This window comes from Cornus florida, unplaced genomic scaffold (assembly GCF_030987335.1).
Source record: "Cornus florida cultivar Cherokee Brave unplaced genomic scaffold, ASM3098733v1 CherokeeBrave_3.0.0_Hap2_Chr03, whole genome shotgun sequence".
NCBI lineage: Eukaryota > Viridiplantae > Streptophyta > Magnoliopsida > Cornales > Cornaceae > Cornus > Cornus florida.
The window spans coordinates 35,984,853-35,992,512 of NW_026775573.1; positions in this window are offsets into that span (position 1 = coordinate 35,984,853).

The window sequence follows — 7,660 nt, forward strand, 5'->3', positions numbered from 1 at the left end:
TGACCTGGACCGGGTATAATCCAGATTGATATGAGTGGGTCGGGAAAGAGTAACCGCTTTGAATTAAGTCTCCACTAATCAGGTCCAAGACCGGGAAGTCATGTGAGAAGCCCAATTTCAGATAAAAATAATTGAGCCTGTAACCAAGAAAAGCCCTGAAGAACATGTAATACCCCTAATTTTAAAAGGATAGTCTCGGTATTTTAATTATTATTTTATTGCATTTTTGTTTGCTTATTAGCTTATTTGCTTAATTGTTAATTGTTTTATTATTTATTTGATTTAATTGTTTAATTGTGTATTTAAATTGCGTTATTTGACTAATTGTTTTATTTAATTAAATTGTTTGATTAATTGGTTAATTAATTGTATTTTTATTTTCTTTAATTGAATTACTTATTTTAATTGGTTAAATGGTTTATTAGTTTAGTTAATTGGATTGAATTAGTGTTATTAGTTATAATGTTAAATTAGGTTTTATTATTTTAGAATCACGTTTTGGCCGACTAGGGTTTAGTTAGGGTTTCTGTCTCTAATTACAATTGGACCTAGGTTTTAGTATTGCCTATAAATATACTGTTATAAGTTTGCAAAAGGGTTGGAAAAACCCCATGCACGTACCAGAGATATAAAGAGAACCAGAGAGAGATTGTGAGAAAAACAGAGAGTTGTCAGTTAGGGTTTCAGCTGTGGATTAAAGGATGAACCTAGGAGGAGGGAAGGTTGAGCAATAGGAGGTTGACAGTGAACGGACGTCGTTGGAGAACTTGGGAAGACGGCGACGAGGTTTTGATTCAAAACCACATAGGCAAGTTCTATTCTTTCTCTCTCCCCTTGACCTGTATTCTGTGCATACCTGGATGGTCTCTAGGATTTTAATCAGACGTTAACTGAATCTTGCATGCTTAGTTTATGTTAAATTAATCGATTGTATGTGTTTTAATTTAATCTGTAATTGTTCTTGCAAGTTTGGAGTTCGTTGTCTGTTTTTAAAGTATAATGAATTGGTGGCTATTCTAATCGTTGTTATTAATTCCTACTATTATAAACAAATGATTGGGATGCTACTGGGTATAAATTAGACTCTTAGGTTCAGTGTTAAAGAGGAACAGAAGAGTTGGAAGTGGCCGGAGATGAAGCAGAAGGGCAGAAAGGTTCAGAGCTCTCAGAGAGGGAGAGAGCCGATTCCATGGAAGTGGGAGCCAGCTCCCTCTTATGCAGAGCCGGCTCCAGGTGATGGGGACCAGCTCCCCTCTTCATAGAGCTAGCTCTAAGAGCTAGGGAGCCTGCTCCATGTGTAATTGAGCCTTCTCTCAAGTTTTGAGAGCAGGCTCCCTTGTTTGACGCATTCTGGAGGTGTTTTGGGTACTATTTGGATGAGTTTGGCATTCTGGAATGTTTTGGGGAATGTACTGAGGATTCTAAATGTAATTTCATGGAATTATATGACCTCATATTGCGTAAGTTACATCGTTATGCTAATGGAATAAACAGTATGAAATTAAATAACTTTACATGCTGTTTATGGATGGAAAGGATTTAATTGCTTTATTTTAATTTAGCAATTTAACGGACTATAGCATGATTATAAATCTTGTTTTGGATGCACAATAAGGTCATTTAATTATTAGACTTGATATATGCTTACTTTGGATGTTAATTGTTGAAATAATAAACTCTGTTCTGCAATTACATGGATTAATGTTTTGGTTACAAATTGCTAAACTATTAAACTATTTTCGGTCAATTATATGGATTAATGTGTTAGACTATAATTGCTGAATTATTATATTTTCTATCAATTACCTGGATGTTATGGATTTTGTGCACCAATATGGGATGGTGGCATATTAGGGATGGTTCAGCTCAAAACGCTAAGACCTACCTTATTAGAATAAAGGAATGAATTGTAAAATATTGAATCCTAATTATATCTAAGTTAGGTCAAGTGAGTAAGTTGAGTGACTACCTAGATTAATAATTATTTGTAGTTAAGTCAGATTAACTGAATAAGTTGAGTGACTAACTGGATTATAAATCTTATATCAGATCAACAAATAATTGAATGACATACTATGGTTTTGGATGGACTTTAAATATATGATTATGGTATCACGATATGAGTTTGAGTCTCAGAGTCGATGGTTAGGGCGCATATATACAGTGGATGCGTAACTGGTTATGATAGGTTGAGGTGTACTATGTTAGGCTTAGGTACTCATGCCTACTCAGGTGCGTTTTGCATGTTGCCTTCTATTCAGGTTGAGACCCCTTTTGTAGTCCAGTGAATGTCCCTTAGTGTGGACATATATATATTTATGGACTAGATAGATATTGTAAGATATCTAGGATATATCTGCGTATCGGGTCACTGTATGGATTGTAGTTAGAATAGAACTTGTTCGTGAGCCTGACCCACTCTTATTTTTCAGGTGTTCGATAGTTCCAGCCTTAGAGCTTGATCATGCTGAGCCGAGACAGTCACTAATTCCTTCGATTACGTAGGATTTCTCTTTATGTTTTAATTTGAATTTTATGTTCAGTTATTAGCAACAGTTGGGATTTTGTTTAGGGGTCCACTAGATGGATTCCCGAGTTGTACTCTTAGAGGTTTTAGAGAGTTGGATTATTTTTGATCTTTAAGGTTTGAGGAGTTTATATTAATTAATTCTTTCAGCTTTATTCTAATTCTTAAATCTTTTTTGTATTCTGTGTTTGTTTATATACTAATTGTTTGATATTCCCTCGGGTTTGGGCTTGGGCCTGATCAACCCATGTCTCGGAGTCGAGGGGTATCACAGAACAGCCCAGTGCAAGGAGTTAGTTAGGAAGCTTCTAGAAGATCTGTAACAGTCTATAAATAGACTGAAAATAGAGGGAAGAATGGTTGGAAAATCTTTGAGGTGTAGAATTACTCTTTCTAAATTAAGAGGGAAAATTTCTTACATCTTCAAATAACTTATACGCACACCCTTGACTCACCATTCCTAAATTGTATGGGAGTAATTAATTCCATGTTTAATAGTTCTCGTACCTTTAAATTAGTGTGGTAGATTTAATTGTTATTTTTTCTACATTAAAAGTTTTCATATAATTAAATAAATTTTGTAAATTATAAAATATCATATTTAGATAAATCTGTAAATATATATATATATATCTATATATAGTTAAACCAGATGAACAATTTATTACCATTAAAAAAAAGAGTAAAAATAATGTATCAAGCTAATTTAAACCTTTATTATATAATATCTAAGTATACAGACTATGATGAACCATATACTTACAACCAAGGGTGGAGCCAGCATATGTCATGTGCCCCTGGCCTAGCCCACCTTATATAATATATATGAATTTTTAAAATTAATTTTACATATATATACAAATTTATATATTTTTCTACTTCTTTTTTTTTTTTTTTTTTTTTTTTTTTGGGTACTATACTCCCTGAATTTTAATCCTGGCTCCGCCCCTCCTTACAACTTTGTTTTTTGAGAAAAAAATATTTTAGATACGAAAAAACTTTAGATTGAGATATTGCACTGTGTTTTACACGTGAAATTATTGTTTAGAAATCCACTGTCTAATGATGTGTTATATACATGGGTGTAATATCATATATTGTTTCTCCTTCTTTTTTTTTATTTAACAAAAATCTCCGGATTGTAAATGTAGAAACAAAGTTAAAGAAAAATACCAAAACCCCAAATCCCCCACCACTTCTCCCCATTGCTCAAAGTCACCAAGATTTTAATCGTAAATAGTCATAATCATATGACAAATAAAGAGAGTTGATTACTTGTTTTAAAAAAAAATTAATAAATAGCTTCATCAGAAATTTACTTAAAAAGTTAAACATACACCTTTTTATTTTTTTTATTTTTTTAGACATACTCCACAAACTATAAATATGGAATTGTTTGTAGCCAGCAACATAAGCCTCTTATTTGAAAATGATCCCAGAGATGTGTTAAAAATATAAAATACAAAAACTAAGTGGGTTTAGCCCAAAGTCACATAAAGTGGGAGCGGAAATAAGAACGAATTCGAGAGCGAGAGCATAAAAAAGGCAAAATTAAATAAAAATAGTGAGAAACTGAAGCAAAACGTGGGCAAAGCATGAGAGCGGGAGCGCGTTCGGAGTATGAAAGCGGCACCCATTGAGAAGGATTGTGTGACTTAGGTTTAGTTGGTCAAGTCCATCTCGAGATGAGTTTTAATTTGTATTATCATATTCGTCCCAATTCCATTTAGCGGCTTACCAAATCTGTCCCATTAGTGACAGGTGGGGCTGAGGAAATTGACACACCTAACTACAACCTCCACCAAAACCCTAGATTGTATCTTCCTTTGATTGAGTTGGTGATCTTGTAAGGGAATTCTGAAAATAAGATTTGCCCTTGTACACTCTTGATGAATTTCTCTCTACCCAAATGTGATAGACATACACCACAGGTACCATCTTTGTCATTGAGTTCCCAAATTTTTTGGCTTTCCAATGGTGAGAAGACCATGAGACAAAACTACTCAAATCAGAGGGGTTCACAAGGAATCTGCACTTGGGTTGAGTATAGTTTCAAATTGGCTTAGAGAAAAGGACATTTAAGAAACAAATGATTGTGGTTCTCTGGTTCAGACATTGTGGTGGATGTGGATGATGCCACCTATGTTCATTGCGGCACCCTAGGTCTCCCGTGTGAGATATATATTATTGGCTAATTTCGTTGTCAAAACAAGTCCGATCGCGTTGTAATTTTTCGATTCAAAATTTCAAAGATTGAAGATCGAATGCAGATTTGAAAAAGTTCAAGTGTTCATGATATACTACACTCCGAGATGATGAGAACAATGCTTTAAGGAGTTTTGAGAGGTAGTGAGAACATTTACGAAGGGTTTTGAAAGTTTTTAAAGAAGAATTTACATTCTGTCATCTTAAACTGATTCAACAAGGCTAAACTGGTTTAACATCAGCAGACTTTCAAAATTGTCCATCTTGAACCGGTTCAAGAATCAAAGTTGGCCACGTCAGAAACTTACTGGCCTTCTTGAACCGGTTCAGCCCCTCTAAACCGGTTCAATGCATGTTGACTGCTTTCCAACTTTCTGCTTCCTTCTTCTGATTGTTTCTTTTTTTATCCCAACTTCTTTCCAAGTTCTATGCACGAAATTTTCTATATTTTCAGAGGGATTAAGACATTCTAAACTCTATATAAACCTTATTAGTCTTCTAGGTTTATTCATGACTTTAAGGAACATCAATTCTATATTTTGATAAAGCCTTTCAGAGAGAAAAAATTCAGAAAATCAAATTTGATTATTCTAAATGAATTTTTGAGAGTATACATATATTTTCATGAGTGATTTAGTTGTGTTGTTCTCTATCTCATCAGAATTGGAGCTATATTGAAGATTCAGAGATTCCGGAGAAAAAACAGGATTTAATTCTTCTACATCGAGTTCTGATCTTGAAGAACATAAGTCAAAACGATCACACTTTGAAAGGGTTGGAGCATTGTTGTTGGTTTCCTTGATAGAGTCGCCACAACTAACAAAGCTTGAAAGTTGTGTGTGAATTTAGGAGGTGGCCAAGTTTTACATTTATAGAAAGCCACTACTACCTTTCTCTATATAAAATATAGATAGGGCGAGTAGGGATCGTCCCAAGGGATTTGATGGTGTATCGAATTGTGAAACTATGGTAATTAGGGTTAGTAGGTCGAGTGATCACACAATTGGCTGGTTGGTTGATTAAGCTAAATTGAATTCAACTAAATAAAATAATATGAGGTAAACAAGAGAGAGAGAGGTCTTGGGGTGTAGAGATCACCACCAAGCAATACTTTTCTATACTACTAACAAGTGATCAATTGAGGGTAATGGATGTGTTGCAATATGATAAGGGTGTGTGTGCATTAGGTTGATTTAATTGGCAAGGATGACAAATCAAGCAAGTATTGTCTAAACATCATGTGAAGAGCACAATATATCTAAACAATGGAGCATATATTGTCTAAACAACATGGGGATAGCACAATAGATCAAAACAAGTCATTAATCCTTCATTAAGCTCACAATCCACATGCAACACAATGTTAGAGCAATATGCCATTTGGACTCACAAGCATGGAACATTAAACATCAAGAGTAGATTGTCTTCCCATCTAACATTACATTACCACTACACTAAATCTACACTACTAGCATGAAAATAAAGCTATCTAGACTAGGGGAGAGGCACAAACCATCAAGAATAGGCATAAACCATCAAATGAACCAAAATAGCATTCATTAAGCATATCATCTTGATAATCTCTAGATCTATAGCATCAATACACATAGACATGCATAAAAAACACTAAATCTAGAGATAAACACATGAATATCCTACTCTAGCATACATAGACATATGGATAGAATAGAATAGTCAATTGGAAGCATTAAACTATACAAACCATGAAATAATCAAGATTTATATATACATGAATATCAAGATGTATCATACAACACTAATCCCTCAATAATACACAAGATTAGAGTATAGAAAGCATGCTTGGGGCTAACTTTAGCCCCAAGAAGATGTCTAGCCACTCATGGTAGTGATGATCCAACCCTCAAGGGCTAACTCCATGGCTGCTCCTTGTTGGTGAAGATCTCCTCCAATGGTTGTTCTAGCTTCCTCCCTTCTTCCTCTCCAAGAATAGCCTCCAAGATGATTTTCAATGTGTGACAAGAGACTCTAGAGCCCTTTCCAAAAAGTGTATCATATTCCTTATATAGGTAGGTCAAATACACCCTATGATGAGCTGTGGTCGTGCAAGGCATATTCTCCAATGATTGGGTGAAGGACGGAATAAATGAGCTGGACTTTAACTTTTTCTCGCTGGAGGAAGTTCGATCGATCGAACCTTAACTTGGATCGATCGAAGATGGGTTCGATCGATCGAACTGCATCTTGGATCGATCGAAGTGGTCTGACTCCTCCAGATAAGGACAAGGCTGAGATATTTCGAAGATATTTATGGGGAAAAGGACAAAAGTGGTTGGTAGGCGTACAGCTGTGGATAAGATCAATCATTTGAATAGGACAAAATAGGGTTCGATCGATCAAAGGTGATGTTCGATCGATCGAACTTGGAATTTCAGCAAAGGCCAAGGTTGGATCTATCGAGAAGTACTGTGATCGATCATAGATGTTCGATCGATCGAACTCTAAGTTGGATCGATCGAACTTTTCAGCTGCACAACTTTATTCCTTTTTGCTCCTTTCTTTCTCCACTTTGCTCCCTCCTTTGGTTTATCTCAGGATTGCTTCAATTAAGCTCTTATTTGGCTGAGTTAGCTCAATTTTGGGATTAGTGCCTGAAAATATAAATAACACGTAATAAGTCTAAAACGGCAAAGTAAGATAGATAAAGGTATTAGAATGCTTAAGCTTAACGGGTTTAAATGCGCACTTTTCGGTGCTCATCACACCCCCAAACTTAAATATTGCTAGTCCCTAGCAATGAACTAAGAAGTAAAGGAGTGAAATGAACAACTAAACAAGTACAAACTGGAAAGCAAGTAAAATGATAACACCATTTTCGTAGGGAACACGATTGCATTAAGCATATGCAACAAGTCTTTTAAACCCCTAGGTTACCCCTAGTGGACGAGT